At 37.5% G+C, this 25038-nt stretch overlaps 1 protein-coding gene across 4 annotated transcripts in view; it reads right to left on the bottom strand.

Moving 5' to 3' along the window:
- Window positions 1-15990, bottom strand: part of CSNK1G3 (casein kinase 1 gamma 3) — a 70053-nt gene extending 54063 nt beyond the window's left edge. Inside the window, exons 1-2 of one of the 4 annotated variants that reach the window (XM_077171125.1) lie at window positions 15773-15987; window positions 1844-1901 (exon numbers count right to left, since the gene is read on the bottom strand). The gene's annotated coding sequence lies outside the window, so the exon portion shown is untranslated. Of the gene's footprint in view, window positions 1-1843; window positions 1902-15772 lie in introns of all 4 variants that reach the window. The other 3 variants (XM_054651968.2, XM_054651965.2, XM_054651969.2) reach the window with 3 other exon arrangements.
- Between the last annotated feature and the right edge of the window lie 9048 nt (window positions 15991-25038).

Here is a 25038-nt window from a genome sequence, read left to right on the forward strand (position 1 = left end):
TCAAATGAAAGCATTTTATTTATTTCCCTCAAAAAGTATCTGCTATTTTAAGCAAATGCTCAAGCTGCAAAGTTATTGAAGTTATAGAAATATATTGTATTTTCTGAACTGTAATTTCTGAAATGCTCAAATTATAAACTCATGGCAAGGACACTCAAGTTCTTTCAGTAACTCCTAGAATCTGAAACTAAACTATATTTACTTATTCTCCTCTACTATACTTCTGTAATAAATCTGTTTCCCTGCTCCCCTTCTCCCTTGTTTAGCATCATTGCCTAGACACAAATTCCCACATGGATTTCAGCAAAAACAATGCTATCTTACTACTGTAATAAAGAATTACAAGAAGGCTTTTGTTTTTAAATCTCGGCTATAAGAACAATGGATATTGTTTTCTATTTGATGACAGTGGCGTAAAACCCCATAATTCAGAAGTTTCTACACCAGCAAAATTCCACAATGAGTTAAATGTCTGTCCAAAATTCTTTTCCTACATTTGCTTCAATGTTGGGAATACACTGAAGTAATGGAGAACATCCTCTGGAAAAATGTATTTCATGTGCTACAGCCTATTTTAAAGGCAGTGACCAGGAGCTTATTTTTAATACTTTGAGCTGAAGACACTTTTATTTTGTAAACCAATTTCTCACAAAGTAAAATTATTACTCATATCACAGCTTACCACAAAATTTGAAAAATCAAAGAGGTAGTAGTGAAAAATATACCAAATAATATGAACAGTCACCTGAATAGTTGAATCTGCTAAATCATACATAGTTATAACATGGTTATAACTAGATGACATTTAAAAATCATTAATCAACAGCTGACTAACATATTACCTGAACAAGGAAGTACATGGAAATTTGTCTGGCAAAGAAATATGACCACAATACTGTGAAAGGGGGAATGAAAGGCTTGTTCTGAGAACAATCAAAAAACTCAAATGCAGATTACAATCCAAGATGACTTGCTTAATGCCAGGGAAAAGGACTTCAGCAGTGAGTAATGCAACTTGTGGTTTTTTATGGTACAGATAGAAGCATTTAAGAGAAAAGGGGACATACTACATAATCTTGCAGGTTTTCAGATACCCTAAAGGCACCTTCTAAATCACAGATCTCAAAGGAACTGGCTCGATGGAAGTAATAGGTAATTTTCCCTCACCCACTATGCTGCAAAGGCATAGTGGAAGAAAAGGAAGAAATAAGGAAGCTAGACATTAAGTGTGTTGAAGTAGAACTTCAAAGTCACCATTCATTTCTTAGAATGCAGGTCAGCATGTTTGATGCAAAAGAATGCAACTCGATGTTTTAGGTACCAAAGAAAAGAAGACTTCCATATTTTATTGGCTTTTTCAGGAAGAACTAACAATAAACAATCCTAGAATTTTTAGAGTACCAAATACATGACAAACAACATCAACTTTGATTTCCAGAAATGTGTCTACTATATGGACAAATCTATTACACAGTAACTTATGTCCTCCCCTTTCCTCCTGTTGAACCAACAGATACTCCACTTATATTACAGGTAAGCTTTCTTATATAAAATGAAACTCGTACCTTTTTATAAGATATTTGCTAAATAACCAACACAAGTCCCTCACATTTTTCCCACACTACATATCTAAAGGAAGACATGGAAGTATTCCTTGTCACAGTTTCTCCAGGACACAGGTGTTCTCTTACATTTTCCTAATAAAATAATCTGCAACTAAGTCAAAATAAGGACAGTGCTTATGACTTTCTTCATTTTGAAGTTCCTGTGCAATATTTTATGATATATTTACCTTAAAAATAAAAAACCTTTTCATGGTTATATTTATTTCTATTTTACTTACCTATGACAGTGTTATAATCTTGATGGCAGTATCTTCTCTTCACCGTAATGCTCACATTCTAGAGGAAAAGCACCAAAAGGCAAAGACTATTTATATAGTATTTGCAATTACTTATCATATAAAAAATTCTGATACAGAATGAAAGTACAGGTTTTTTTGACTGTTAAGGAAGATGCAGCAGATTTGTCTCAAAGACTCAACGCAATTTTTAAGGCTCAGAAGACAGACATCATTCAAAGGTGTGCATCATCTGAAGCACAAAAGGAATACATACAGTATAAGCATTGTAAATTATTTGCAAAATCACTTTCTCGCGGTATGATAGTTATAGGCAATCTGTGAAAAACATGCCATCCTCATTTCACAGCTTGATTTTCTGTTTAATTTTCTTTTTTTTCATTTCTGCCTACATAAATGAGCGCATTTAAACCATAAACTTCAGCCCAACATTAGGGAATATTGTTAGGATTTAAATAATTGTTCTTAGTTCAAAAAGATACAGGACTAAATATCAGGACAATGGCAAACACCATCAAAGCCAAGTTGACAAAGCAATATCAAAGGAGTGAAATTGCTATGTTCAAGTCTGAAGAGAAAGGCAAAAGAAGCTATAAAAAAAGTCAAAATGGTATTACATAGAAGAAAAAGTAATTAGATCTCAATTATAAATTAAATCTGTAATCTGTATTGACTGAAGACAAAAAATAAAACAAGACTGGAAGAAAGCAAGTAACTTCAGAGTAACTGACATGCACAACTAACAACAGCTAGCAGAGGTTTCATTTTTTTTGGTGTAATCTGATAGACTTTTCCAAGCCCTAGAGAGACTGCGTGAAAAGTAAGGAGAGGTACAGTGAAGAAAAGTAAGAAAAATGACAACAGGGTTTCAATTGACTCACAACTCGCACACCTAACACTTCCAGAAGTATCCCTAGATTAGAGCTATAAATCAACACATCTCTCTAAAACTCTGCTTGAAAATGTCCCAATTAACACTACTGAAGAGTATATGCCACATAAGACCCCTATTCTGTAGCAACAATGACTCTCTAGGACACTAAATAAGGCGGAATAAAAGAACAGCTCATTTAAGCATCTTCTTTATTCATACATTTCTCAAATGCCTGTTCCTGCAGCAACAGCAGGAACACCACTGTAATTATATGCAAGCTTACATGTTACAAAGTGTTGTCATGACAATGTTCATACTCAAGTGTGCAAGTCACCTTTAAAAAAATCAAACTTACTATCTACCTCATTCCTTTTTCATGTTCCAGATTTACTCCTAAACTAACTAACTAAGAGAACATTAAAGTAGATAAATAGAACATTCCACTGCCCAGGAATGACAAACTTAAATGAAACGTGCAACCATAACTGCTCCCTCAGGTAACACAAGCAGTACCCTTCACATTGTAATTACAAGATCATACATCACTGCTAGTATCAGTATACTAACATTTTGCTCTACTTTTAAGAAAAGCATACAGCAGCAAAAGAGCTACAGAGGAAAATAAAAAGTTGATAGAGCTTTAAGTTACATTGGAAGAAGCAAAAGGACATAAACAGGTTTGACAGTGATAAGCAATGGGATGATATGCCAAAACTCAAGGAACTGAGTGCTAGTGAGATCCTTAAACTGGTCCCGGAACTGTCAGCTACAACGGATCACATCCAAAATGTTTCCACACCAACACACACAGCATGAGAATCATCACTGGAATAAGTGAAACCTGGTGGGATGAACCCTTTGATTGAAGTGCCATGTTGGATGGTCACAAGCACTCCAGGAGGGACAGGCAGGGCAGGTGAGATGGAAGGGCTGGAATACTGCCTGAAGCCAGAGACAGCAGGCTGACAGTCTCTGCATAAGGATTAAGGGACAAAAAAATAATGTGGATGTCATTGTAGGAGTCTACTATAGGCCACCTATCCAGGACAATGATTCCAGAAAATTACTCTGAGGAACTAAGGGACACCTTCAAAACAGCTGCCCTTGTCACACAGCTGCACAAATAGGTCCAGAACAGTCCGAAATCTGGGTAGTCTTACAGTACAGCAACTAATGGAGCCAGCTACAAAAGGTGCCCTCCTTGATGTGTTGGGGAAGATCTCATGAACGAAGTCATGACTTGGCCACAGTGAAACCTTGGCCACAGTGACCACAAATCAATTGAGTTTAAAATCACCATTATCAGGAGAAAAAGTGACAGCAAAATTTCAGTCCTGGGCATGACAAGAGCTGACTTCAAGCTGTTAAAAGAATAAGCAAAATGGCCTGAGGAAATGGTTTTGAGGGTGCTAGGGTCCATCAGATCTGGTCATTTTTAGATGCCACCTCCCAGGGGCACAGGAACAGAAGTTTCAAAATGTCGTAAGTCAAGCAGAGGAGGGAGAAGGCCAGCTTGGCTGAGCAGGAATCTTCTCTCAGAAATAAGGCAAAAAAGTGAGCTGTATGCCCACTGGAAGGAAGGTCTGATGAAGGGAAGAACTACAGAGATTCTGTAGCCAGTGACAGAACCTGAGGGAATGGCCTGAAGTAGTGTCAGGGGAGATTTAGGTTGGATATTAGGAAAAGTTCTTCACCCAGAGGGTGGCTGGGCACTGGAACAGCTCCCCAGGGAAGTGGGCACAGCATCAGCCTGAAAGAGCTCAAGAAGTGTTTGGTCAACGCTCTCAGGCACATGGGGTGACTCTTGGGGTGTCCTGTGCAGGGCCAGGAGTTGGACTTCAACGATTCTTCTGGGCCCCTTCTAACATGTGATATTTTATTCTTTTATGAAAAACTGTAAAGAAACAGTCCTGGTTTCAGCATGAGGCATTTAAAATTCACTCAGCCTTCTGGCATTTTCATACTTCCGCAGTTTCTCACCTCTCAAGTATCTGTTCACATACTTCTAACCCCTAGGGCTCATGATTTTTGGCAGTTACAGTAATTTAGCAACACAGCTTCTTCCCACATCTTCTAGAAGAGTGAAGAGAAAGTTTCTAGTGCCTCTGCCACAAATTTCCAAGATACTTTCTCTAACTATATGTAATTTTCATTGAATACTTCACCTACTACAGGTCTTCAACTGAGATGAAGAACAGTCACGTTCACTTTCCAAAGATCATTTCCATGTTACAAATACATCTGTACTGCAGAAAAAAATAACACAAGATTCCATCCAACAAAACTCTTTTAGAAATATTTAAGAGCAGAAAATCTGAAATTCATACTACAAATCTGAAACCAAGCAAGAACTTCACTGTGAAATCATAATACAAAACTTAAATATCTAATCAACTGTTTCTGCTATTTTTGTATGCATCATGGAAAAATTAAGCTGTTCTTTCTAGATTAGTTATTACTGCATTATTTTCATTCATTTTTATATACACGTCTCTATGCAACAGAGGAAATCTACAAAATTCCAAATCCACAGCAAATAGGCTCATAATTGAAGATCCCTTGAAAGTTTAGGACAGCAGTTTCTAACTCTGAAAAAGTTTTCAGACAGAATTTGAATTGGAAAATATCTCTAAGATTACATATTATTGAGTTAGATCCACTGTTTTATTTAAAATGAAAAATAAACACTTAATGACAGAAGAGTGGATTTCATTATTTTCACTTTAGTCCAACAAGAGCAATGTAGGCTTGCACATGACTTTAACATGACCAAAAGTTGAGCTGCTATTCCAATAATTTATATTACAAATAAATATGTCTATAGCTTTATTTTTTGTATAATATTTTCCAAACAAAAACTAAAATAAAAAGTTGTTTAATGATTAATTGCATAACTCAAATGTAATCAAATTATTACTTCATCATTTTTCAGATTTCCAAAGCAGAAACAATATGCAAAATCATTAGCACTTCACTCAAAACTAAAGACAAAATTAGTGTGCTGAAATATTCAGTATGTAAACTTCCACAGACGGTACATACTCATGATGTCATATTCATGATGTCTGAAAAACAAAGAACATTTCCAAACAAATTTCTCCCGACACAATTTCTCTCTCCAGCTATCAGTAACCTGTATCAAAATTGCTCATCACTGAATCATTTTGGAAGTCATAGATAGTGTTCTTCATATGTGACCTGAACACAATGAAAACTTATTCATCAATAACACATTTTGCTCTAAACAATATAATCTACTTCATACACCTGGGGAATTCTAAGACAAATGGCATCTGATTTTACAGTTTTTTAAAAATTTTTTTCACATAAAAACAAAATACAGCTTGGTATTATCTGCTCCTTATATTTTCAGAAGTTAGTTGTTTCATCAAAGACTATTTCATTCTCCCATTCCTTAGGCACTTATTCTGACTTCAATTAGTTAAACAATTACCTTGAAAGCACTGTAAAAAGAATATGTAAATTCTCTGAAACAACATCTTCTTTCCCCCCCCCCAAAAAAAAAAAAAAAAAAAAATCTGTATTTTGCAGTAGATGTGAACTAATCCAAGAAATAAGGATGGTCTTTTTCAGCTTCACATGGGAAGACTGCTGTCTCCACATAATAAAATAACAAACATACAAGAAGTGACAATGCAGCTAAATAAGATCTTCAGCAGGATCAACATTCAAGCCATCAAAAACCACAGCCACATCATTTCTCTGCCAGTTTGCCTTTCCAAATACTTAACTACAGAACCCACATTTGCTACATTTCCTTCAGAGAGAAAAAGTACATAATACACTAGTAAGTTCGAAATCCTTCCTAGAGTTTCATCAGAAAAGAGGGAAAACACACAAAGCAATTGCTACTTCTTGATCACATAAAATTTTTCACACTTCAGAAGACACGGGTGTTTATTTAAGAAAGCAAATATAATAACCTTATTTCAAAGGCAAATGAAATCTCTTTATAACAGATCATGCAGGAGCTCAACTGTGCAGTTTATTTCTCAGTGTGCATGGCCTCAAAACACTTATTTTGATTCATGCTCTTCATCACTGCAAAGCAACTAACAGATCACAAGTGGGCATAAATTTTGTTTGCATTACCACAACTTCCAACAATACGACACTTGTCTCTCAAGTACCTTCTACACTACTATTTCTTTCTTACTTAAAAGTCTCAGTTTTCCACAGATTCTTATTTTCACTTTCTGAAACTCAGACAACAGTACTGTTCTCACAGCATTCAGTCTTTTGCCACGTCTGCCTTCTGTAATACCAACCAATTCTAGACTCAGCTAAGTTTTGCAAAACCAAGAACAGATTTTATTCATTTTGGTGTACAAACTAGACTCTCAGCATTCCTAAAAATACAATTGCTTTAAAATAGGTATTTGCTTACTCTTACAGATATGTATGATTTTCCTCATAAAACAAGGGTTTAGGTAACAACGTAAGTCTACATACATACAGTCTCAACCTTCAAATACATACGAATGAGATGCACTGAAAGAAGCAGCCTAATTGAAAGAGTCAAGGTAAATCCAAGTATCTTTCTTATGAAAGTATTTACAAAACCAAGCCTTCTGAAGTCTTGTTTTCATCTCCAGTGGTATATATATTAAATAAAAAATTAAGTTTTTCTCTTACCATATAAACCGCCACACACTATTTTCAACAAAAATAATTAATTTGAGATTCTAGAATAAGCGTTTCAATTTTCACGTATATACACATTTCCCTAGGGAAAGTACATCAACAAACCACGTATGGCCACATATAATCCTCCTTAAATGCACAAAATCTAACAGAGAAACAGCTTTACTAACATTTAATCAACCACTTGCCTGTACAAGAACTAACCAAAAACCTCCCTCATCCTTACTGAAGCTTGTTTAAGAAGTCTATTCTAGTTAAACTAGTGATACTTTTCTTGTACCAAGGTCTAAAGTCACATGAACACATTGGAGCGCTGCCAATATCCAAAATTCAGTATCTCTTCTCTACACTTAATTTTGTCACTACTACCTAATTAACAATAATGCATCCTTCTGCACCACCAGCTGCCAGCTCTGGTCAAAATGCTGTCACATCAGAAGGCATGTACAGTACTGGGGGTCATCCTAAGTCAACACAATCTTTCCACAAATGACAGCCGGGACTAATTATGTAGCAATTAAGATCTCCAAGCAATCTCTTCATCTCTGTTAACTCTAAACAAACATCAGCTGAGATGGCTATCTCTGGTAACTGCATAAACACTTTTATTTTCTCATTGATCTAGAAGGCAAGTTTGGCCCTAATCTATGAATTACACTTCATCGTAGACTTTCACTACAAAATCCCACCAACTTCACTTAAAGATTCCATGCAGGTGCATGCAGTTATTTGGTTAAAACTTCTGCTCAGGCATCCTTCTTGCACTTTCCTATAATCATCATTTCAGAGTAAAAGCTGAAAGTCAGTTTTCAGAAAGGAGAGCCATAATACAAGGAATAATTTTTAAAATCTAATGACAGTATTAAAGCTGATTTACTAAAAAGAGCACAGAAAGGAAAAAACTGATGGTTAAGCAATATTTCAATCATTTGTTTCTTCACATTTCCACCACCACAACCATACAGACTTAAATGGGCTACATTGTCCTCAGCTGCCAGAAAGCTAATGCTGAGCTAGCTAATACTACATAATAGAGGTGTCAATTTTCTACACGAATAATTGTACCACAGCACGCAAGTATTACAGCAGAACAACAGAAAGGTTCAGATAGCCTAAGGCTAGGCCAGAGAAACTGTGAAGTTAACACATCTAGAAGTTAAAAAAAAAAAAAGAGTATTGCATTTAATCTAACACCGTAACTATATCTGAAGACAAAATTAAGTAGCATTGTGAAACACCCCGGTGCTACATGGAAAAAAACCCCAAAACATTTCTGAGAGTCCAAAAGACACTAATTCTGTCTTCAGGTTAGATTTTGGATAGGCTAAAATACATAATGTGCTCTAGCATTCCACAGTGATTGTGAAGATTTGGTGTCTCTGTCCCTTAACTTTAATTACATGGTCAAATTCTACTTCAAGAACTTAAGACAGGAGTCAAGCTCAAGTTTAATAACTCCACATGTGAGGAAAGGGATAATTCACAGTACAGGAAAATGTCTCCAGACTAAGTTTTGCAGCTATGAATCTGTCAAGGATTTCTAACAATAACAAACTACCTGGCAATCAAATGATTCTGCTGTCTTAATTGTCTCCATAAACCAGACAGGTACGCTCTACAGCAGTTCCAAGTATTTCACTACTACACACACTTGCAACTCTCCTCTCACTTGCATGACTTTCACTGCAATGTATACCTAAAATGTCTCTATAAAATTGAAACTACAGTTCTATAGTCTTCAAAAGGCTATAAAGTTTTTTTCTTCTGTTATAAGTTTAATATGGAATAAAATGGTATAGATAAAGTCTCAGACACCACACCAAATGGAATCATGCTTGAAACCTTCATATTGAATGCCTAAGATGCACAGTGACAAAAATTAAGACAAAACACTAGCCACAGTTAAGATCTTGGATTCATCATTAGTGATGTAATACAAGACATATTTAAACCAATGCTTTCCTATAGAACTCAGAGGAAAAAAACAAGTCTCCCAGTGTTTTACACAAATTCAAATGACACTAAATATGAAATCATCTGTTGTAAATTAAAAGTTTTGAGAACAAAACAACCTGGTGCTGTTGACATCACTTTTGTCAAGGTCTGATGGCAGTTATTTAACTACACTGATTTTAAAATCAGTATGTTGATGTGGGCACTTGTGTGTAGTTAAATGCTTGCTGCGCTACTTAGGAAGACTAAAATAGAATCATTCCTCAAAAGCATCAATGTTAGCTAAACTTAGCTGCCTACGGATTAGTGTTCCAACACCCACGCAGCCCCAGCGTAGTAACTTCACTTTTCTGGTTATCTTCCACATATCCACCACATTTGCAGGCCACCCTCTGACACATCTTCAGCTTCCTTTCTTCACAAAACCCCTCCTTTCTTCCCACATTAAAATGTTCCCTTCTTCAGTGGAGATGTTCTGTTGCTTGCCTAGTACTACAAGTTGCAAGCTGAACAGCTCTCAAGCTACTACCACACAAAACATATAAAATCCTTCTTTCACCATGTAATGGTTAATAAAAATCTACTATCTAAACTGGTTTATATGAAGCTTATAGGAACTTATCTTCACAGGCATGACAATCTAAGTTTGGTTAAAATACCCTAAAAATTCCACATTCCTACAGGCAGCAGATGAGAGAGCCGCAGATCAAAAATACCTAATTTCCTTAAAAAACAGACTTAATTTTAATGAAAAATTTAAAAACTTCAAAGTACAATCAACAGTATTTACTTAAAGGTCTCACAATGTTTTACATAAAAACAAACAATAGTGAAAATACTGTTGGAAAAATTAAAAGCAAAGACAAAAAGCATTTCTGTAAAGACATTTTTCTCTCCGACAAACGCTTAAGAGCAAATTTAGTTATTCTGTCTTCCTCTTGTCTGTTGGAAAAATTCTGCCCTTCTTCTTTACTGTTAACCATAAACTCAAGTTTCATAATTTTTATTTAGATTTAAAGATGCCTCCAGATTTAAAGATGCCTCAGCCTACTATCAGCAAATGTTACACAGAAACCTTAACAGCTTGATACACTGAGCAACCTGCTGACGGAACATTGCAAGAAATGAATGAGTGCCAACTGAAGTGATCTTCCACAGAAAGTAAAAAACATTCTATACTGAACTTCTTCAGTTTCCAGAAGAAAGCATTTGTAAGGTGCAACTAAGAAAACACGAGTGGTTGAGGTTAGAAGCAAAACATGTCTCCCACAACCCTTAAAGCAATCGTCTCCCTGACTTTAGCCTCTACAGTATTACTTCATCTTCCCAAGAATACTGCACAATTAATTAAGATTTTAAAAAAAGCTGCATTTTTATAGACATTATCTACATTTAAGCTGACATCAAAAATATCAATACTACATGAAATTAAGTATGTTTTTCATTATAAGCTAGCAGAATTCCTCTAAAGCAATACTGAATGCCTTTAAAGATTGCTTTATATCATTATATTAAAAAGATGTTGAAACATGTTAACACTCATGTTAACTACTTCATTCAAATATAAAGACATAAAATGGAAAATCCTTGGTGTCTTAAATACAAAAAGATACTCACAGGATTCTTCCACACATAATAATACAGTTTTTAAATAGTACTTTCTTATAGACTCCTATCCTGGACTAAATCACACCTTCCAACATCACGAAGGGAACCTGTCAAGAAACCCATGCTTTTAAAGTATTTTCTACAAAAACAGAAAATGCAGCCAATGAAGCTTTAAAAATGTAACAGATCCAACATTCACCAGGTAACTAGCATCTCAAGCTCAGAGACAAACTGAACCAAAAAGAAGAATTTTATGGGTTCAATAGAACCTAAGTCTGAAATCTGAAAAATGCAAATGACAAAATGCAATTAGACAATTGTGATGTGTTAGTACCATGGCACTTCTCCTACTGCACGTAGCACACTACCTGCTGATCCCATGGCTCACCAGCATCAGCACTCCCATGCCTCAGTGAAGCCATTACTCACTCACTCAGAGTACCACAAAGCTCACAAACTCAGTAACTCTACTCAACAGAAGCTGAACTGACTCAGAGGAGGATACAAGAGACAGGATGGAGAGCAAGAGTGGAGCTACAAGACTGCACAGCCAGAAGTGGAGCAGGGGAATGCCCCATATTAGAGAGAAGGGCCTTTCCACAGCAGCACAGAAACAAAGGGGGTTTCACAGCCCATCAAGAGCATCCCTTCAAGGACAACACACCCCAGCGACCTCCTTACACAAACGGCCACCTCAGCAGCACCTTCAGCTCTGCTTCTGATGGAAACTGCTCCATCTATATTCTGTTATTGCACAGGGTTTATTGAACAAAAAGCATGGCAACTCATAAATTACTCAACAAATAACTGCAGAGAATACAAGAAGTTGAGACAAACCACATACTTGAAGTCTAGGCTCTGCTTGCAATAAAACACTTGTATTTTTGGCCTACTGAAAAGGACATCATCCTCCACTGTTGCAGTCCCCATCCTGTCTTAATCAAAAATAACACAATCAAAACACATGGTTGATGAAGACTATTAATCACCATGCAGGGAAACTGGAGGAAAAAAATTTATTTTTAGGAAAATGACATTGAATTTACTTAACTTAGTAATTAAACCTTAATTAAAAAACCTTAAATTACTAAGTTAGTAAAACTTTTACTACAAAGTCCTGGTATGTTAAAAGCTAAGCTGGCTAGTAACCTTACAGAGAAGATCCTAAAGCATAGAAAAAAACAGTTGTAGCTGTATTAATGTTACACATAAAGTCAAATTAAGTAATAAACTTACTTGAATATGCAAATCTTACTTGTGTGTGTCATGGGCTTCTGTACCTACAGTTATTTGGGCAAAGACATTTCTGATTCATCAGTATGTCTCCCATTCCTTACTCCACAGCACAAGGCAAGATACCAGACAAATGGCAAGATAACTGTTTTAGCTTTTCATACCTGCAGAATATACTTATTTTGTACTAAATACCCTTCTTTTAACAGCTAAATGGGGTTTTTAAAAAGGTTTCCTACACAAAGTCAAAAACATCAGATAAAGGAGGTGGTGAAGAGAGGGAAGTGCAGATGCTTAAAATGTCCTCTGTAAGAGATAAGGAACATACAGTTCAATAAACATGCTAGGAGAATGCACTGGCACATTCTTAATATTCTGAAATTTCTGTATATTTGATATTATATATTTACCACAAATATTTGTATTTTACATATAAGTATATTTAATATATAAATATTCTCTCCCCCTTTTGTTAGAAACATTTTCATAAATTTAAGGTAATGAATATATCATCTATAAAACAGTAAAGCAAATGTAACAGGTGAGCTAAATCTCACCATAACAAATTATTCCATACTACACAACTAAGAGTTTCATAACCTCCTCTGAAAGGTAAAGTTTCAGAAAGCTCCCTAGGTAACCACAGTCCAAACCAATTCTACAGCATGGATCAGTGTGTGATGTCTCCTCTTCTACATCCTCCCTATGCCAAAGAGGGAATAATAAATTGCAAGTGGCTTACCTAGGATCACAGGGAGGGACAGATGTTCCAGTCATTGTCTTTCCCTGTTATCATCACCCTAGCTTTTAACTACCTTCTCGCTAGACTGCTTTTATTTAAGCAACTATTTAGCTTAAACACACATTTTTCTTCACCCAGCTGTTTTAGCTGTAGCTTATAAAGCTCTAGAAGTCCAGTGACAATGCTGGGAGGCTACTCAGAATTACGCTTAAAAAAAACAAGCAGAGCAGCATCCGGCTTGATCTCATTGCATTGGTTCTGCAGCAGCACTGAGGAAGCATCAAAATGCCTGCATAGCATTAAAAAATTAAGGATTGGCAGAAAATATACAAAAATTACTTCAAAGTTACCTTTTTACCTTTTAATAGATCAAGAAAATCAATTATATATAAGTCTCAAAATATTTTTGAAAGTGTTTTAAAGGCCCAGTGTACACTGGAAACATACCATCCCATTTATATTAGTAAATGACTTCCAAGTATCACGATATCAGTTTTAGATCATTTAAACCCAGACCACAGCTGAAAAGGATTGTCTCACTCTTCCGCTAAGCACTGTCAGGTAGTTTGTTCATACAGCCTCAGGTGAGGTATTAAGCGTTGACTGAGAACTCTAAACATTAATTTGCAGTTGAATCAGTGAGCCTAAACTGTGAAGAAACAGTATGTCAAACTCCCTTACAACTTTGCTATTCCTGTGTGTGGTTTTAATTACATTATTTCTTTTATGTACAACATCTCATAAAAAATCACTCAAAAGTAAAAAGAAAAGCCTGAGTAACAAGATGTAACTATATGTTTTGTCTACAATAGACTGAAAAAAATGTTCAGCTGGAGAAAAGTTAGATAAAGACAGTTAATACAGCCGATCACTACCCCTTCTTTAGCAATTTCTTTTTTGTAATTAGAAGATATTGGAGAAAAGCAACCACTGTCACTTCCTTATTCCTCATGATCCATTCATTGTTGTCTCAAAGGCGTAACTAAAATAAGTTATTCTTACACATCAGAAGACTTCCTAATCTTTTTTAAACAAATTTTCAAGACAAGAGTAAAAATATTAGAAATACATGTAACTTTGCTACTTCTAATCACAGAACCATTTAGCACAGTAACTAGTGAACCAAGAACAATTCTATTTTGATAGGACAAACTTTGTGGATACAGTGGGAACACTAAGATTCAATACAATGCATGAGTTTTAGTAATGCATAGTAATTAATTAATTTAATTATGAAAATTTAGTTATTAAAAATTAATTATGAAAAAATGACACTAAAAGTAAGTCAATTCAGTCTTGCTAATTGTACATAAATAGGCTGGACAAGGGAAAAACTCTTTCATAGGTTCAGTTACACTTTTTTTTAGGGGAAGAACAATTTCAGAAGGGTTAAGACATGGCCTATCGCAGGTTATTTCTCTTAACTAATCTTGGATATATTTCTCTTGATCACACAGAAGAAAAAAAAGCTCTACAGAAAATGTGATGTATCAGAACTAGTACTTTAGATTCTGAAAACCGTTTACATTTTATAAGCCAATACATCTATTTGATAGAGAGTGGCAAGAGAAAAAGATTTATTTAATTAGCTGAAAGTCATTCTCAACTGATGCAAATAGTCTGCCGTTTGCCAGGTAGTTTCTCCATTTCAGGCCAGCACAACAAAATACCCTTTTTTCCACTGAAAACACTGTTTAACTGTTGAAACGTTTCAATTACAAAGAAATTGACCAAAGGATATTAAGGCCGATATAGTTAGCACAGAAACATCTATCTCATCTTTTTCCTTTAAAACAAAATTGCATTACTCCCATCTTGGATTTTAACATCCCAATGTAGCTCGAGATAAAACGCATTCACTAGATAAGTGGGTTAAGAAGAGGCGTGAGTCTAGAAGCAGGTAAGTTGTTTATCCTTGCAAGCAATCATAACGCAGGGAGCAAGGCTTAATATGCTTAAGTGTGCTTCGCTTATAATCATGCTTAAGCACATGCACAGTACCTATTTCTAACTATGTATGCACTTAAAAATTATCTTAACTATAAAATTCAGCAAGGAAAAAAAGTCTTCGATTATATTGCAATTTGTTTCTTACACATCGCATGTCACTTCAACACTCATTAAGGCTGTACCAGTAAAATGAACAAGAATGCCTGAAAATAAGGTCTGTCCGAGCTCCACGGTCACTGAAACACCACTTTTAGAGATTCTAATTAATCAAACTTAAAACCACTACATTCAGATCGCGCCTATAAATAACTTCCTGAAGAGCAAAATAAAAGGTAAGAATAAAAGAGCACTGGCAGCCCAGTTTGCCTCTAACCTGCTAATCTGCTAAACGAGCACAATCGCACTCCAACAACCTGCTTCTACAGACCAGGAAAACAAATTTACTTGTTCCTACAAACCCAGCTTGGTGCTTGCTCGGAACAACCAGCAGCAGCAGCACCGACACTGGCCGCCACACAGGGAGCCCCACGGCCGCAAGCACCTCCTGCAGGAGAGGGAACTCGGAGGTCTCACAGCGACGGCTTTTGCCACCCGGGAGCGCAGCCTCAGCGAGGCGCGGGCCCTCCCGCGCCGGCCGAGCCCCTCCGGCACCGCCGGCGCCCCACACCCGCCCGGGGCACGGCCCCGCACGGGCGCCGGCTCTCGCTGCTCGGCCCGGCCGGCCGCCCTGGCCGCCGCCGCGCTCGCAGGGGGCTCCGCGGCCCCCACCAGTCCCGCGGCCGCCAGGGAAAGGAGGAGAGAGCCAGCCCAAGGCCTCGGCCCACGGGGCGGCTGCGACCGCTGCAACCGCCACCGCTCCGAGAGGCGGCCGGGGACAGCAACCTACCGGGGAGCCCAGGGGACCGGGACACAGGCTCGGCGTTCAGCCCTTCACCTCCGGGCACTGCTTCCCGACCCGACCCGCCCCGCCCCTGGCGCGGGGCTCCGAAGCGGGGCCGGCCGGGGCGGCGCCCCGAGGCGAAGGGGAAGCGGCGGCAGCCCCGAGCGCCCGCCCCTTCCCACCGCGGCACAGGCGCCCGGGCGAGCGGGACGCGCCGCGCGTCCCGAGGGCGGGTGATTGACAGGCCACGCCGTCCACTCGGGGGGCGAGAAGCGAACGTCAGGTTGTGGGAGGGGGCGGGGCTTCCTGGTGGGCAGAGCCGGCAGCCAATGAGGGCGGGGCTGGGCAACGGGGGGCGGGGCCGCGGCGGCGGTGGGAGGGGCCGGTGGGAGGGCCTCGGCTGCGCTGCTCCCCTCAGCCCAGAGATAGCGCGCGGAGGAGGCCGCGGCGCCCCTGCCCCGGCTCAGCTGCCCGCCTCCCTCGCTTCGAACTTCTCCTTACAGGGACAAAGGTACATGTTTAATATGTGAAGGGCTGGCCCCCAGGCATTGCCCTGTGCCCAGCAGTGGCTGAGTCAGTGTCAGACAGCAGCCGCGGGGCGCCTGGAGCCGCAGCTCCCTTCCGTCCTCTGCTGGGTAGCAGTCCCCTAATGCCAGCACCCTCAGTGGCCGGGCGGCTCGCTCCCGGCAGTTCCACAGCAGGGCTGTGCCCCCCGCGCCTGGCCGCTGCCACACCGCGTGTTCGGCAATGTCACCACCCGTGGGTGAGGTCGCTCTGCCCGTCCCGCTCGGGCATCCTGCGTTCCTTGTCCTGTGTGTCCGTGCGGGAAACTGGGAAATCTGAGCCCCACGCTCACTTGATGTCTGCAAGAGCTGCCACGTAACTACTAAAAAAAAAACAACTTATAAATGCTATATAATAGACTCTGTGCCAACACTCGTGCAAAAGAAAAGATCTTTAGGTTCTTTCCTAGTTTTGCAGTCAGGAGGAGAGTAGCATTTTAAAAACCTTGAGATTTGAGTATCATTTAGGCCACTAAAGGTTTAAGGCTTTAAGTATTATCTTTCTTATATTTGAATACATAAAAACAACTTTAAAAGTTTATTACCAACTTGTTTTACAGTCACTATAAATATGGAGGAGAGAGGATGCCAAGGATAAATGTTGGAGGTTCTGACCGATCTTGGAGTATTGCCTGGTCAAATAATTTTTTAGGTAAAGTTGGCACATTCCAGAACATTCTAGAAGTCCTTGTAGGAAAAAGAATTAGCAGCAATATAGCTTCAAGAAACTTTCAGAAGTCGTTGCTGATTTGTTGAAGCTTCATTTCCTAGTCTCAGTAGATCTTGAATTACTTTTGCCAAAAATCCTCCATAGGCAGTCTGTGCTGGAAAAGATGCCTTAATCAAAGAGGAGTGAGCATATACTCAATTCCACTTCATTTTGCAGGATCCTGATGGACACAAGCATTCCACTCTCAGAAGCAACTAAGCAGAGAAAAGAACAAGTTTTGCATTATGGTGATGCTAAGTTCATCTTGTACAATTGTCCTGAAATTTTTCTTCAACTTTAATCAGAAATGGGCGTGTATTCACAAGTACTGGTATTGGTTTTCCCAGTCTTTTCTAAATATACTCTCATAAACCTAAGAATAAGTGCAGATTTTTCTTCTATGTAAAAGCTGTAGGATATTATTCCAGTTATGATTTGTTATTTAAAAAAAGAAATCATTTTAGTTGGTTCAACTCAACAAATTACTTAGTAACCTGTAATTCTAAGATGCAGGTGATGAGCATAAGGCAAAAGAGAAAGATGTCTTATACATGTCAGAATTTACAGAAAGGTGCATCAGTTTGGCGTAGGTAGAATTACAGGCGGGCTGCAGTGGTGAAGAAAGTGCATGATTGCTACATGTAATCTTAATCTCCGAGAGCAACGGACGCGTGCCATGCCATACATCAAGTACATAAAATAATATAAAATAAATATCTTTTATATATTTATATGCCTTAAGCCATATAAATATATAGAATGTGCCTTAAGCTTTATAGCATTCTCATGGTTTAATCCCAGGCAGCCTCCAAGCTCCATGCAGCCACTCACTCCCTACCCCACCAGTAAGATCAGGGAGAGAACTGGAAGATAAAAAGCCAGAAAAATTGTGGACTGAGATAAAGACCGTTTAATAGGGGAAGCAAAAGCCACATACAAGCAAAGCAAAACAAGGAATTAATTCACTGTTTTCCATGTGCAAGCAGGTGTTAAGCCATCTCCCGGAGACCAGGGCCTGATCAAATGAAATGGTGACTGGGGAAGACAAACACCATAACTCCAAACATGCCCCCTTGTTACTTCTTCCACTAGATTTGGAATTGCACCAGAATTGCTGAGCATGACACCACACAATAGGGAATATCCCTATGGTCAGCTGGGGTCATTTGTCCAAGCTGTGTCCCATCCCAGGTCCCTGTGGACCCAGCCTGCTAATGGTGAGAGGCAGGAAACCAAGCAGCCACAAGCAACACACAGAAAAGGCTTCGACTCCTTGTAAGCACTGCTCAGCATTAACTACACACAAATTAAATACAGATGTCTTCACACACTGTGTTTCTAGCACAAGCGTGAAACACAGCCTCCTACTAGCTACTATGAAGAAAATTTACTCTGTCCCAGCCAAAACCACCATGTGAACATCCCAAAAGGTGATATAACTTGCTGTGTACTCATATGGATGCTGCTCTAAGTGAAGGAAAAAGTACTTCCAGTGTTTAGTCTTAGACAGCATTATTGCCCTCGTGGAATCCTTTCACAATTCTTGCACACACATCACAGTAACAGAAATTGCCAGGTACCACACTTCTTAGCTTTCTAAAACTTTTTATCTTTTTAAAAACTACTTTATTATAAAGGTGATGTGATATTTCATTCCCTGTAATATTTCAGCTTTCATTTTAATATTCACCATTTGGCAGTATTTCAACAGCTGATTCCAGTAGCCTACACCATTTTATTTAGGCTGTATTTCTCCAATGAACTTATTCCCCTTTACTGTGCTGAACTATTTAATTACTAGATACTAATAAATTAAATTCTTGCACTAGAAACACACAGGCATAACATCTGGCTTTTAGGTATTATAGTTCCACTTTTCCTTCACATCTTAAAAGCTCTTCAGCTTCTTAAGATCTTTGTTCATTTCACACATGGAAGAAATAAATGGAATTCTTCCTTCCACCCTGTGTTTCAAACTGAAATTGTAAATATTTGTTCAATGTCAATTGCTAAATATTGGGGTTTTTTCCACTGACATAGGATTTGAGCCTATCAACTCATTTAGAATAATTGTTCTCAATGTGATATCTCAAACACAGTCCCTTAAAATTTCTTCCATTCAGGATCCTGTAACTTAATCCATATGCCTAGAAAGATCTCAACGCCTAAAAATAGACCTGAGCAGGCAGTAGCATAAGCTGCTGCAGTAAATTATTTTTTATGGACCATCCAAATTCTGTTTAATTACCCCTTAGTTTAAGTTCTTTCTTCTGGACTAAAAGTTACCAGTGTGTGATAAAAAAAATTACTGTGACCTAGTAAAGTACATATCACAAGTCAGCACTGCACCAGGTTTGTGTGGAGAGGCAGTGGAGGGAATCTTTTCCTGCATGCTGCAAACATGTGCCTACAAACAGAAAACAAACAACCCTGGGTACCTTTCACTTGTTCTAAAGTTCATGCAATTTGGCAGCAATGCTGATGTGAAGGAGAAAGCCTTTCCTGGCTGGACTTCAGCAGTGTGCATTGCAAGCTGGAGTCCACTTGTAGGTTCCAAAATTTTAGGACTACAAGGAGCATTTTATAGTCCTTTTATGAATGTAAAGAGCACAGCAAAGAACCTGAATTTGTTAATACTGTATGAGAGGAACGTGAGGCTCATGCAGTTCATGGTATAGTCATTGCTAAGGATGGTTACATGACCAGTTAGAGAATTCCTGTACACATCAATCTTGTACATCATACAACAATAAAAATTGATAGAATGTCATTACCTTAAATAAAAAACAGTAACTCACTTCAGCTGTTTATGTCATCTGATCCATGTACAAATGTTACACTACATTCTCATCACAATCCTGAAGTTGTTGGTTGAGCTAAGTGCTCAGCAGCTTGCTGGTCACCATTTTTCTTTGGAAGAACTCCCTATAACCAAGGAAGAGTATTCCTACATGAGGGACAGATGTGGAAAAGGTCTGTGATCAGGCTGATCCCCTCTATACTAATGCGCGGTAAAAGGTGGTGGAAATCAGAGCTGCACCAAAAACAAAAACAAAACAAAACTAAAGACATGAGAACACGTAGACCTTCATTGGTGATATGCCTCAACTGCATCTAAATCTGTTTCCATACAACTGGTGAATTATCCCATTCAATTGTATTAAAAAAAAAAAAAAAAAAGTGAGTCGGGTCAAGTGAAAGGACTGAAAAGGCCACATATATAAGAACCACATGATAAGAAAATCAGGTACTTTGGCAAAATGCTACAATTCTGGAATTTGAGATAGTGATCAGTGATCAGATTGTTGATCTAATACTGCTTCATGTATAGAGAGGATTTTGTTTGTTTTAAGCATTTAATCATAGACCTGCTTAACCTATTGTAATCAGTTTGTCATTTATCCAAGAGGTTGAACAGAACACACATATTTTTCATGTATTTAAGAATGATCAGCAGAGTTCAAAATCTAGGAACAAGAAAACATCGAGATTTAAAGTTTTTGGCCAAAAAAAAATCAAAAATGTATTTGAAAAGGTTTTCTATCTCATGAGCACTTTCAAAGCTGAGCTTCCCAATAAATGTTGAAAATAAAACTAGACCCTTGTGTCAGAATATTTAGAAATAAATCTATTGATTTCATTATAAGGGTGCTTCTTTGTTTTCATTCTATGATTCCACCTGTAGCTCTTTTAATTTAAAGCTGGTTAAGGCTTTTTTTAAAAATTGAGCTTTCTTTTATTCATATAGAGTATTTTTAAGAGTAGTTTCTCTTTTTCAGTAATATAGGCTTCCTTATATTCTCTTTATCCCATTTTCTGTTTTCAATATGTTTTAGAAGGGCCTCCATAATTCTGGAAAATTAATTTAAAAAACCCAAACCAAAATCCAGAAGAATACTGCTATAATGTATTTTTTTTCAATCTTTTTCAGGCACTGAATTCACATCTTAATTATTATTTTCCTCTTTTACTCTAACAGTAAGGAACTACAAATAAACTATGTGTTTCAAGCTATTCTGCAATATTTCCTTTTATAAGACTAGTTAGTAAGGTTCAAGGTTTTTAAAATGCTACATTTGCTAATATATCACAAACTGCACTAGAAATTGTACTTGATTTTTATGCCAGCTGCTAAAAGGTTCATAATTTGGCTTTGCCGATATTTGTAGTTCTTCCCAATCATTTCCCTTGAAGAGCAGCAACAAATTGTCCTTTGAATCTAGATTTTTACCCTTGTGACACCCAAGACTGTGCTCAAATCTGTTCTGTAGGTTACTAATTGTTTGAATGCTGCTTTAGGAAATCAATAGTACACGAGTCACATTAGGGTTTGGCTTTCTAATTGTCTGCCCAATCAATAGCATTCTGCTCATTGACACTAAAAATTTTTCCTGAAATAGAGTAATTGATCAGATACAGAGCTACAAGGCAAAATTATGTCTGTCCTACCTAGACCGAGTGGCTTTTGTAGAGTAGAAGCTAGAGAATTCTCTGAAGATTTGTATCCTATTATGAACTGTACTGGCTCTTACAAAAATTAATTGGAATGTGTGTTTCTCCTTAAAATGTTAAAGAGAAGCAACTCATTTCCATCTTTACTCAAATAATGCTTTCCTGTTGGAAGTAACTACTTTTACAGTAGTAAAAGGAATGTTCAGATTTGTGGTGCTTTTGCTTGGTTTTCCAGATTCAAATATTGCACTGGATTGATCACAGTATTTTACATTTTCTTTGAAAATTGAGATCAGTGGACTTTATTTTACAGATAGAAAATCAAGGAAGAACTGAACCTAAAAAATAACTTTGCTGTTATTTTTTAATAAATAAATCATATTCAAAAGGAGGTTCTCCTGGCTTTATGTTATCTATCCTATTGATTTCCTAAGAGTTTATTCTACTAATTTTGACTCTGAAAAACTCTATGTATCTTTTAAGATATGAGTATTAAATTTCTGAAAATTGGGTTCACATGGATTTGGAGGACAAAATAAGATTTCCTGTTTCATCCTGAAACAAAAACCAGTTAGATGGAATACAAAAACCATCAGATGGAATACAAGGGATGAGATAGCTTGGCTTCCTTAACATCACTGCCTTTTCATTAATTCAATAAAAATCAGTTTTTAAGGGCTGCTTATGTGCTCTATGTTGCTGCTGTTATATAATTTTCTCTGGAATCTTGCCAATGATGTGCTGAAAACATGAGTGTTTCCACAGAACTCTTCTTTATTTATGAAGAACAGTAGTACATTCAACAAAACACTTAGCTCAGGGGATGATGATTACTATTACAAGATCAAGGACATTTCTGTGAACAGCTTTTCTGTGAAAATCCTTGAATTTTTAATCTCCAAATTCAGGCAGCTGTTACTGTACTGGAAAAAAAAAACGATTGTGTGGGGGAAGGTACAGAGATAAGATAAATACAATGTGAGCTTTTTTGTGTTTACAAATAGGTGCTATACACAAGTTATTACACAGGTTTGGGGGTTGTTTTGTTTTGGGTTTTTTTGAGGGGTGTTTGCTTGTCTAGGGGAGGGAGGTTGGATTAGTTCTGTTTGGTTTTTTGTCTGGGGGAGGGGGGTGCTGGTGTCCCAATAATGCAGTTATTATTTTAGTCAATTAAACTTAAGAGAGAAATTTTTTATCAATCCAAAATCAAGTTTCTAGTTCTAAGCAAGAAAATTTCTAGTTCTACGAATCATATTTTATCTTGTTGAAGTCTGTCTCTAAAGGTTGCAAAGGTAAAATATATCTTATTATTAATATATCTTATATATTAATATATAAATAAATATCCTATATATTAATAGTTTAATATATTTAAATATATTTATACTCTTGTATGAGCAACTGAGACAATGGAATATGCTGTCTTGAAGCAGCTAGTGGATCCCTGAATAGACTGGCTCATATATTTCTTAGTTTTCCCTCCATTGTTCTTCCTTCTGAAGACAGGGATATATTACTGCCCAGTAGTATCATCATATGCTTCCCATTTCCTTCTGAAAAAAAAGCTGACTTTTGTCCAAACTTCCCAAAGTTTTCCCCTATGAAAATTACTTTGATAAGGTACCTTGTAACCACTTTGTATTCATAGAAACTCCATCTGAAGAATTCTAAAAGTAAGATAACACCAGTCTGATCAAAAGGTATACTGAGGGATTTCCACCTGAACCAGCAAGACTGGAAGCCTATAGCATCTTTTGAAATTAGCCCTTGGCCTTTATATAAGAACAAATGCAAACAGCATTCCATGGGAATGCTCTGTTATTTGTCCAAAGGACTCAAACCATCACTACCCAAGGATTAGTAAGAACACAGCAGTCACTTAAGAGACTGCCCCCGTGTATTTTCCAAGTCACCAATTGCTTTCACATCAGGGAGTTCCTTTGCTTTTTCTGTTTAATAGCCCTCAATAGATCTCTTTTGCAATGTTAGTCCAGGCTCCATTTGAGCTCATGTCAGATCTATGCACTGACAACATCCTGTAATGGGGAAATTCACAGAAAATGTAGCTCCTGTCTGAAGAATTTTGCTTGTTTTGAGCCTGGCTCATCGCTGCCTTGACTCTTGTTAGAAGTCCCGCTTAATTTATGCCACCACTGATTTTGCAGCCTCTGACATAACCCTTACTAAACTGTTCCTTTGGGTGGGAGTTGGTTCTTTGGTTTGTGTGGGGTGTTTTTCCCAGACTGAAAAATGTACCTCATTCTTTTTTTCCTTGTAAAGAAGATTAAAGAAACTGTTACATGCATTGGTCATGCTCGTTACCCTCCTCTGAATCTTCTATAATTCCAATACCTCTTTTCCAAGATCAGGGAGATGAGGATCAGGATGATAATATGGTTCTTTCCATATTATTTTTAAACTATTTTTAATTTCCAATTTTCTTTTGTTTTGGCCTCTATAGAGTATTAAGTTTAAGTTTTGCACATAAACTAGGGTCCATCTTCTGTACAGTTATGATCAGCCCAACCTTTTATGTGTGAAACTAGCATTGTTTTGCCCCAGGTCCATCATTTCACATTTGTCTGTCTTGAAGTTCATCTGGCATTTCAGCTGCTAGGTGATTTGGTCTTATAAGATGCAGGAATTTTTATCATTAGATCATAAAAAAAAATCAGATTGGTGCACATTTCTAAGATACATTTAAAGTACAGATCAACCTTAGGTTTTTAGTTCTCTTTTGTTTTGAAAAAATAGAGTGACATTGTAGGATGAAAAGGCAAAGGACAAGACATTTATCTTAAGAAGAATAGAATCTGTCACACTCAGTATAGTGTAGAAAGTAAGAAAGAAAGTAAGTATAGTGTAGAAAGCCACTAGAAGATTTATCTCTGTGCATCTGACTCAAACCCCAACAACTCTTTCCAAAGAGTAAGCAATTTACTCTTTTTCAAAACACTGCAGTTCAGTTATATTGTTTCCCATTTAAATTCGCAGTAAGTTAATATATTTGTTTTTCCGCGTGGGAAAAAAAAATCCCTGCCATGTAGTTTCAGATAAAACCCACACTGCATAAAGGCATTTAATCCCATTTTCACTGCATACCTAAAGGTTCAAAAGAGTGTGAATGTCCACTTCATGACAATAGAAGCTACCTAGCAGGTTATTGCTCTTTAAAGTTTTTGACATTGTTGAATTTGAGGAATAATGAAGATAAGTGTTAAGACAAAGAAAATATACAAAGTTATTTTCTGCTGGGACAACAGTAGGAGAGTGGAGGAAGGAAATCCTTTAATGTGTCTGGATCGACATACTTATGTTGTGTGAGAAGTGTGTCTCATTTGTTCTTAGTGTAATTAATAAAAGTTCAGGCAGTGTGCAGTGTATGCATTTTACTTCCCATCACAGTCTGAAATGCAAGAAGGAAAAAGAAAAATGTAAAGGGTCTGAGTTACCAAGATATTGCTCACGTTAACAAATTCTAAACAAGAAGCTGTAGCACTGCTTGTGGTATAGACTGCATTGTATATTGATAAACATGTTTTTTACAC

The sequence above is a fragment of the Agelaius phoeniceus genome, chromosome Z, assembly GCF_051311805.1.
Source record: "Agelaius phoeniceus isolate bAgePho1 chromosome Z, bAgePho1.hap1, whole genome shotgun sequence".
NCBI lineage: Eukaryota > Metazoa > Chordata > Aves > Passeriformes > Icteridae > Agelaius > Agelaius phoeniceus.